Below are 11,002 nucleotides of genomic sequence, written 5' to 3' on the forward strand. Positions count from 1 at the left end.
GTGACATAAGCAATTCACGGAAAACTAGATTCGCCCTGACAACATGGGTAAAAATCTAATACCTTGTAGCAAGTTTATTCTTTGTTTTAAATGAAATAAGCCATTCATTTAAATTATAACCCATCCAATAACTTTTATATAGTGGCGGACATAGCTCGGTCAGTAGCATGTCCGACTCGAGCAGTTTCGCGAAAAATATTGATTTGTGATGACAAATTTGTATATGACAATATACATGTAATTGTATGTACATACATAAGTATATAAAGTATGTAAATATGAAAGAGATATCAAACTTCAGTATAGTGCAAAAGTTCAACAGATTTAAAAGTAAATAAAAGAAAGAAGAATTCGTAAAAATTAGGATAGTGTATAATATTGAATAAAAAAAGGATATGAAAATAAATATAATGTATGTGAATAAATAATGGTGCAAAAATCAAAAACTTATATATAACATTTCATTTATAAACTTTATTTTACTTAACAATTATCTCCTCTGCTATGATATAATCCAAAGATCTCAAGACTGTAAAATTGCCAAGTCAATCGTCAATATGATGCAACAATAAAAACAATACACTGTTGTGAAAACAACCGCAGTGTAGCAATAAAATCTTTGATTTCTTAGATTTTGTTTTTTGTTTAGATTTGTCAATTTCTTATTGTATTATTGCTCACCACCAGGCATATTGTCATCGACTAATATGCTACATTTTTGAAAAATTGTATAACTTCTTAATTTCTTGTCAAAAATAATTACTGATCACATGCATATAAAAAACAAAATGAAAAACATTATATTCGCACTCAGTTTATCAATATTTTTACATATATGAGTAGTTAGTTTTTCAGAGCTTTTTTGGTATATTTCACAAAAAGTTGAATTTTGTCTCTTAATAATAAATATTAATCTTGTTATTTTTTATCTGTGCCAAAGTACAGAAACTTACTGTAAATCGTGTAGTGTAATGTAAATACTTAACGAACCATGGACCGAATTTTTGTTTTACATATAAAAAAAATGGGAACAAATAATTAGTAATTTGATCTATATACGCAAATAAAAAACAGAAAAATTATGTTTGAATCGTTTTTTTTATTAAAATTATGTGACTTTCAAGTTACAGCGGCCTATTATGTTTCCACTTTTGTTTCTGAAAATGCTATTTCAGGTTGAAAAGCTTAGCAAAGGTCTTATATTAATATTGATATTTTTGACAACCTTATAGGATCAATATTTATGGATGATATCACAAAAAAGCAATAATTTTTTGGTTAAATATCGAAAACTTTGGAATGTGACTTGATAGCATGCCCCATAAAGGGTAAAAAAAAAATTATAGAGGAACTGAGTTACATATGTATGCTTAACTAAATGAATATTTTAAATAGATCACATTTTATCTACAAATTTAATATTTAATATTTGAAATGATATTATTAAAAAAATACTAATAATAATTTTTATTATAAAATGTAAAATTTCATCAAGCCTCCTGTCTACAGCGTAGAGACTGTACTCTGCAAAATCGTTTCGTTAACTTTATTATCCACACGGTCGGTACAACAAATTCAATTGTTCGATTCGGAAGTGTGAAATCACTCATAAAATATTCAACATTTGTTATATTTGTGTGCCATTGTTTTACATATTTTACAACGTACTGTAAAAGCGCCGGCGATGATGCCGCTAAATTTCTTCTTTGTAGTCGTAAAATTTGCAACGACTGTCTATAAATTTATTTTTAAATCATACTTGAACACACATACACACACACATTTATATATATATATATATATATATATATATATATATTTGCTTATATAGTAATTAACTTCCCGTAGGGTAAGTTATAGTAATCGCAAAAAAATCGAAAATGAAAATTTTTATATATCTTTACGTTTCAGAGGTTTCTGAACATTTTGGCATACCTTAGAAAAAATGGATGTATGTGTGTGTGGGTGTGTGTGTGTGTGTATGTGTGTGTGTGTGTGTGTGTGTATGTATGTATGTATGTGTGTGTATGTATGTGCGGATACAAATTTTCGTCGACGATTTCGGGAACACGGGTCAACCGATTTGAATAATTCAAAAAACATTCGATTCGTATTGATAAGGAGACGTGCTGATTAGTTTTTGGCGAAGGCAGGTCTAGCCGTTCCGAAGATACGGGGCAAAAAGTGCCGAAAACGGTAACTCAGTTTTTGAGAGAACGGAGCGTCCGATTTGAATAATTCAAAAAACATTTCACTTGTATTAACAAGGTTAAGAATCGATAAAATTTTCATGAAGGTAGCTCTAGCGGTTTCGGAGATATGGAGGAAAAAGTAAAAAAATAAGCCATTTGGCGGTCAAAAATGATCATTAGACATATGCTCATCAAATTATCAGATATTTTATAGAGATTTTAACAATAAGTATACATTTTGTTAACATTCCTATGGGTTCCGTACCAATGCTTATGCGTTAGACAGCGACGCGGCGCTTACGCGCTTTATATTTTGCCCCTATGCAGTTAAAGCAGTACGATTGCTTTGAAAAGAAAGTTCAGATCTTCCACAATATGTCAAAATAAAAAAAAAAATTTTTCAAAAAAAAAAAACAAAAAAAAAATTTAAAAAAAAATTTTTTTCTAAAAAATTTTTTTTCAAAAAAAAGTAATTTTTTGTCCAATTTATAGTTTCTTAAAAATCGTATTTTTTCGAAGTAAATTTTTTTTAAAAATGTCAATCGTTTTTAAAAAAATAATAATTTTTGGTACGGGAAGTTCCAGCAATTTGCCTTAAGGCACGATGCCTTAATTGCCTTAAGACAGAATTCCACTTACAGCTAGTTTGTTCTAAAAAAAAGTATCAGTAATGAAGCGTAAGGGTGAAAAGTATTTCAAACGTTTATTATATGTATTAGATAAAGTTAACTGTGAAGATATGGCTTTTATTTGATCATGGTAGAACGAGGCACAAAGGTCGAGTTTGGCTGTCTAAACTAAACAAACTACATGACAATACACAACATGCATCAAACAATCAACTATCGAATTATGTTCCAGTTAACTCCTAATTATAGAAATGTTTTTTTGCTAACGTCTTATATGTCATTGAGGTAAAAAGGAATGAAGAAAGAAAAAAGAAAAAAAACGTTGAATCTATTTTAAAAATAACATAAATAGTTTTATTTAATTAAAATTAATCCAATTAAAATCTTCACAGTGGGAAAAGGGCTGCACAAGGTTAGTAGAGAAGGTGTTAAAATCATTTAAAAAATGCTAATTTAACCTTTTGCACTCGATATATAGTCGCCACTATGTACCGTAACAAAAATTTTAATAAAGGTTTTTTTATTTAATTTTCTTATAAATTGTTCTTAGCAACTTTATAGCAAATTTGCTAAAATGTACGTTCGAGTTCCTGGTATGATTTACAAAAAATCAAGAGTAAAGGGTTAAATGGAATGTAAATTTTTTTAACTACTTATATTTAGTGATTTTAAGTGAGGCCTAAAGGTCAGGGAGTGAAGAGCTCCACCATCATTTTCTCTAAAACAGAGTATAGAATTTTTTAATATTACTATTTTAAAGTAGAAGGCAGAAGATATGTAACCAGCCATCACCTTAATTCCTATCACAGAAATGTATCAATATTCATACGAAGTTTTTTTTTTCTTTAGTATTTTTTTGGTTCTGAGCTTTTGTAATTAGTTTAAGAAACCTGAATATAATTTTTAAGTTATTAGTTGTGTTGTAAAATATATTGTTTGACATTAAAAAAGAAACTGTATGAATAGGACTACATATTTCTGATTTTAAATAATTGCGGTTCAAAATTTCCATTGAAACACTCTATTTTACAAAAACACCATTTCTGCATTCGGCGCCTGGCTATTGACAACGGTCTCACGCAACATATGCGTGCGCAGCAACGATTGTGTTAAGAAAAAGCCTGGTCAACAATTTTTGAGCGCTAAAATCGGATTTACGTAGTTATTGTCAACTGAATGGAGTGACAAATTGCTCGAAACGATTTAAAATACATTGCTCGTCAACTGATTAGCGTCGTAAACAATGTCGTTGATTTATTTATCATCGTCGTTTGACTAGCGGAAACGTACATAATCAGCTCGGTTGTTTTACAATTACGTCGGCGCGCTCTCGTCCCGTTGTCTCTTGCCTGTTGGGTTTATTCGAGCCCATGATGATATTATTCGGCTAATACGAGTGACCCCATGCATTAGAGTTGTAGCTTCTAAACCTGGATTTCTGGCCAGCCGTAATCAGACTGCTTGTTCTGTTTCATAATACCCATTATCAAGGCGTCTGTCTGTGGGGAGTTCGCTCCGTGTATTAATACACACAGCTTCACGTCGTAAAATAAGTCTTTGTGTTCGAATGTCCATATCTTCAACCCCATGGGATTTGACAAGAGTCAACGCAGCGGCTTGGATATGTCAAAATTAAGAATAAAGTTTGTGATGGAAAACTACGTGAAATATAGTGACAGACGTTTCAAGAATTTAGTGACTCGCAATCAATGTGAAAATTACCAAAATTGAATATTTATCGCTAAACTAATGGTGCATGGCATCGTGCTTAAGGCAAATTGCTGGAACTTCACGTATTGAAAACTAAATTATTAAAAATAACTATGCAAAACTTTGAAAAAAAATTGATTTTTGGGAAATTTTGAAATTTTTGAAAAAAATGTCTTTTTTGAAAAATTTGATTTGTTTCATATTTTGATTTTTTTTTTGATCCCTGTTCGCAAAATTGTCGACAAAAATTTGAATCCGCACACACACACGCACACTCACACATACTTACACACACATATACATCCATTATTTCTAATTATAAGGTATGCCAAAATGTTCAGAAACTTCTGGAACGTAAAAATATATAAAAATTTTCATTCTCGTTTTTTGCGGTTACTATAACTTACATTACGGGAAGTTAATAATTTTATCATTTTTGATAAGCTATTAATGATTTTTTTGAGCTTTTATTGATTTTTCTCATGTAAAATAATATTGTTAATTTATTATAAAGTTGAAGTCCTTAAGTCCGGCAACCAACACCCGAAATGCCCAATGTTTTTTTTACTAGCTCAAATTTACCTATATTATTTTGCAATAGTTCAGAAATAAACAAAAATACAACAGGCCCACTGCGGAAACCACATAAAAAATCCGCTAAGAATACTACCTCGTGTCGTTTAAACGTACTTTTTAAAGTGATATATCCTTAAAACAGTGGCTCTGAGGAAAAAAATATTGATATATTTTTTGTAGATAATTTTATGCTTTACAATTTTGTCCTAGTCAAAACTACTGTAGAATTGCTATGCATGATTTACTTGCTGCACCCCATAGTTGTAGACCGTAGGACCATATTGGCTTAATAATTGTCTTGTATATTAGGAGTTTATTTTCTAATGAAACTTGTGTCAGTTCTATTCATAAATATTGTACACGATTTATTATAGATAGTATAATTTAAGTAAATAAATATTAACGTGGTGTATTGTGATCCACTACCGTAAACCCCTATTTTCATTTCGTGGACCCCAAAAATTTTTTTTCGCTGAACCCCCAGAGAGGTTCATGCGGACCACTTTGGGAATCACTGAATTTGAATTGAAAAAATATTTAAATGAAGCTATATTAAAATTGTAATTGTATTCAAATTAGCAGAGAATATAAGAATGAAGAAGTTGGCGGCATGATTTTATCATTCTCGTAATTAGCATGCACAAGAACTAGGAATATCGCATAAGCGCGTTAAATGCAACATATTATTTATTGTGTAAGAAGTCCGAACTATTAATATTGGCATCGTTTTAATGGCGTCCATCGGTTAAATACCGATCTGCCTTTATGGCTCATTACTTAAGTTTGGTGCGTGTATGTTTCTCGTTATACTGAATATTTTGCTAAGCGCTCCTCTTTTCTCATATGCTCCGAGAGATTATAATTACATGCAAAATAAGATAATAAACTTAGAGCGTCTGATTAAAACGGGCTCCCCGTATCGCAATCTCAAATACAGATTTGAAATGAAAAGACATAAAATATATTAGTTCAGTCATATGTTGAAATTAAATCGATCGCGTTGTGTGTATCCCAGCTTCTATGAAAACACTCGAGCGCTTTACTTCTCTTTATAGATGTAGCTACTCAACCCATCATCAAGGAATAATAATTATTATGGCAGAAAACAGTTTCCCATGTAACGGAATAGATTATACTTTTTATTTCTTATGTTATGGATTAAAGGCGTGGGGATTCATTTATGGTAATACATAAAAATCTTCATTTTCTGGAAAAACATTATTTCAATTAATAACAAAATGGACTAAAAAACTAAAGAAAATTGAAATGAAACAAACGTGTAAGATAAAAGTATTATTTTTAGATGATTGCATAAATGCATATGGTCGACTAAAGGTTACACATTGTAGAGAAGTATTTATTCTATATAGACATAAGATTAGAATTATTTCTTATGTCATGGATTGAAGGCGTGGGTAGTCCATAAAAATCATATATTGTTGGAAAAAAAAACTTAAATTAATGACAAAATGGTTATTGCACGAAAGAAACTAAAACGTATATAAATCAAACTTCACGAATAAAAGTATTATTATTAAATAATTGTATAATTTAATATAGTCGAGCAAGGTTGTTTTTCAAGTCATCATATATTTTAATAAAAAATGTCCAATTTACTTTGATATACCAAAAAGGCGCAGCAAAAATATAGTTTTTGACAATTTTAGTTGTTTATGTATAGTAAGCTTATAAGCTGTTTTCTAAAAACTTAAAAGAATGTTTTACCAACAAAAAACCCATTGACTAACCAGATTTTTAAGTAAAAATCTGATATCATACTGCTTTATACTGAGCTGGCCAAGTTTGGGATTGAACCCCGGACCAGGAATTGTAGGTCCACAATCGATACCTCTGCTTTCCGACTGGCTCATACAATTTTCTAATCTGATTTTAACAAATTAGACGTTTTACGTGATATATTTAGACTCAATGAAGTGGCAAAAAATATTTTGTGAACTTCAATCTAAATCATGTTTACTAAATTTTTATTGCAAGTTTTTTTAAACTAAAATAGACGACTTATTCTGCTTGTGAGTATTAATTATTTCGCCCGGAAACAGTTTTTCAAGTAACGGAATAAGTTATATGTTATATTCCTTATATTATAGGTTTAAGGCGTGCTTGAATACCTATTAGCAGGGCCGGATTTAGAAATTTGGCGCCCCGGGGCACTGACAAAAATGCCGCCCCATCCCTGAAATTTTACGAACTTTCGAAAATTTTTTAAAGTAATCGCGTTGCTTTAGCTGCGAAGGACAAAATATAGAAGCGCGTAAGCGACGCGTCGCAGTCTAACGGATAAACAATCTTACAGAACTTATATAAGTGGAAACAAAATTTATACTTATTATTATAATATCTTTAAAATATCTGATAATTTAATGTGCATATGTTTTATGATCACTTTTGTCCGCCAAATGTTTCTTTTTCAATTTTTTTTATTGGATCATCGAAATCGCTAAACCTGCCCCCCACAAATAAAAGCAGTTATTTATTCTGTAAATTTTTTTGAATGTTATTGGACGCTTTTTTCTCAAAAACTGAATAATCATTTTTGGCATTTTGGCCCGTATCTTCAAAACGGTTGGACCTGCCTTGACCAATAACTAATCAGCACGACTGCTTATCAATAGGAATTGAATTATAAATCGGTTGATCCGTGTTCTCAAAATCGACTTGAATGATTAAAAAATATTAGATTTGTATTGATGGGGAGACGTGCTGATTAGCTTTTGGTACAGGCAATTACGAAAAATGATAATTTAGTTTCGATATTTCTTCTCTGAAACAGCTAAATAATTTTCGAAAAATTTCAAAATACAAAAAATGTGTTATAGAAGTCTTTTTTTCATTTTTCAATAAAATTTAAAGCTCTTTATAAAATGTAATTTTCAGTACGAGATGTTTCAGTAATTTGTCTTAAGGCACAATGCCATGAGTCACTAGTTTAAAAATTTTTTTCGACGCTATATGCTTGGAAGTGCACAAATACGTCATTTTAAGAGGGCTCGAGAATTGAAGAACATATTTTTCTTAAACTTTCAGCTTGTTTACGGATCTTTATATTAGCCAAATTGCCAAATTTGATAACTTATTAACCAATTTGATAATTTACGTTCGGAGAGGGAGGCAAGGCAAAATAATAAATTTTAGTTATCGTTTATTTCAACCCAAATTTTGCATTGCAATCGTATTATGTTTTGTTCATTATATTTCTTGAAATAAAAAATGTTGTTAAAAAAAGTTGATCATATTGTATAGAATTTTTTTCTCACTATCCAAATTTTGCCGCCCCCCAAAATTTGCCGCCCTGGGCAGTAGCCCCGATTGCCCCTACTGTAAATCCAGCACTGCCTATTAGCAATCCATATTAATAAAATAATATTTACAAAAAAGTATACCGAAATAAACAATAGTCAAATGATTCTTTTTCATTCGTCTAATTAAATTTTTTACATATTGATTTTTTATGTGGGTGTTTTAAATTACATTTAACAGTTTACATTGTATGATTTTCATGACAATAAATTGAGTTGTATGATAGCAGTTCATGTTGAAACTCAAATTTCTCGAATTTATTTTCAACTATATCCATACTAAAATTAAACGAATTTAATTATAAGTACATAACAGCAAAAATATAGAAAAAAAAATGACTTAAGTTAGTTATTAACTTTCCGTGGCGTAAGTTTGTAGTAATCGCAACAAATCAGAAATGAAAATTTTTGCTTTACGTTACAAGGCTTTCAACATTTTGGCATCCCTTAGAATAAGTGGATGTATGTGTGTAGTATGTATGTATGTGTGCTTGGATACAATTTTTTGTCTACTTCTCCATTTTTTGTGAGTTCCGTGCAAAAAAATGTATTATTGAAATTTCAAAGTTTACATATATGGTCGAATGAAATGTTGACATTTTCGACGTTGTAGTTAAACCAAACCCATACAAGGGTTTCAAAATTTTCCAAAAAATAAAAAAAAAATAATTTGGAATTCTAAAAATGTAGATTTAGTTTTTCAAAGTTTTCAAAAAAATTTAAAGCTATACGCGAAGTACCAACATTCTGTCAGTTTTATAAGATAAAAGTGATCATATTTTAAAGTTTTATTAGCTGACTTCTATTGTCTAACTTCCGTGGCGAATTTATTATTACAATTTCTGTAGCAATGATGAATTTTTTATTGATACAATAATATCGGACAAGGGCTATGTTAACTTGGAAACATAATGTTACCTATATTTTCAAGTAAAACCCGATGTCACTCCTGCTTGAAATCATAAGTCCAAGGCAGGTATTGTGGCGGACGTAGCTCAGAGGTAGCATGTCCGACTCACATGCCGGAGATCGATGGTTCGTCTCCTGGCGCTTTCAAATAATTGTTAATTTGTAGAATACAAGAAAAAAATTGAAGTAAATAGGAAAAGAAGAAGTTTAGAATATGAGAAGAACATATTGAGAAACAAGAAGAAGAATGAAAATTGGATGGAAGATTAGGATTTAAGAAGAGATAGTATATATATGATGAATGTATAAGAAATATATATGTAAGAATTGTATAGAATATGATGAAGAATAAAATGAATAATGTATGTGGCTAAAAATGCTGTAAAGCGGAGGCCAATAAAATTAAAAAAAAAAAAAAAAAAAAAGGCAGGTATCGAATCTAACACCTTTGAGTCAAAGTCTATAGGTCTAATAACTAGTCCACAGGAAAATTCATGAATAAATACATGAAATAAATAACAAATATCATTATAAAACTACAATCCAACAATTTATCATTACTAGATCTTTATTTCAGACAATTCTATCAATGTTCCGTTCGTTACCTTTAACTTCCGCATATCTGACGAATGTCTTATCCATTCGGCTACGTCTGCGCATCATTGATTATCTTATAATACATTAAGTCCATCATATCTGACGTGACCCATAAAAACAGGTGTAAATTATATGATCCGATGCACAAAACTTTATTTAGTAACATGAAATTTTAGTGTCCGAATGGTTTTCCCGATCGCGCGATGTGCTTTCATTTATTCCGCGCTTCCTGCGAAATAAACTTTTTTCATGGTTTATTTATTTATATTCTCTATAATAAATTTTACGACTTTGCTTCGTTTAATATGAAAATCTTGCTTATAATAAAAATACTTCTTTTGATTTTTCTTATAGAAAATATTTATGTTAATAATATGATTATAAAACAAAAAATTTCTGAAATCTTTTTTTGTTTGCGTTTCTATCTATAAATTTTCATAATATTTTTTATTTTATTTTGATATTTTTGTTTGTTTTTCTATTTTTGATATTACTTAAATTTTTATTAGAATATTTTTATTGATTATTTTATATGTATCGTTATTTTTAGAAGTTTAGACTATTTGGTTAGTAATTATTAGTGAATATTTCGAATAGTAATAGATTTTCTTAAAACTTGCTTTTACTTTTTCAACTAATATGGTAACTTATTTAACTCACTTGCTGTTGATTTATACTGCAAATAATGCAATTATTGATGAGCATGAAATATAATTTGAAAGTACAATGCTTAAATACTTTTAGCATAATGTCAGTAGATGTGTTGTATTTTCTTAGTCGTTTTTTAAGTTTTATTTTTGCATTGCATATGGAAGACTGTTTGAATTTTTTAAATTCCATGTTTTTTTTAATTTTCTGATTTTTCAGTATCTTGAAAGGATTAGTCATTTCAAAGTTAACATATCTGACATGAAAAACTGTGACATTCTTACATCAAAATTTTGATAAAATTTGTGGAACGAGTAGCATTTAAATTAATATAAAAGGTGAAGAAATCATCTATTATTAGATTTTTTTTATCTACAGCATAGTTAGAAATTTATTTACTTATATCTATTAATTTTCAACTTTT

This window comes from Ctenocephalides felis, unplaced genomic scaffold (assembly GCF_003426905.1).
Source record: "Ctenocephalides felis isolate EL2017-DRISC unplaced genomic scaffold, ASM342690v1 CF-g0.4_SCAFFOLD_01886, whole genome shotgun sequence".
NCBI classification, from domain to species: domain Eukaryota; kingdom Metazoa; phylum Arthropoda; class Insecta; order Siphonaptera; family Pulicidae; genus Ctenocephalides; species Ctenocephalides felis.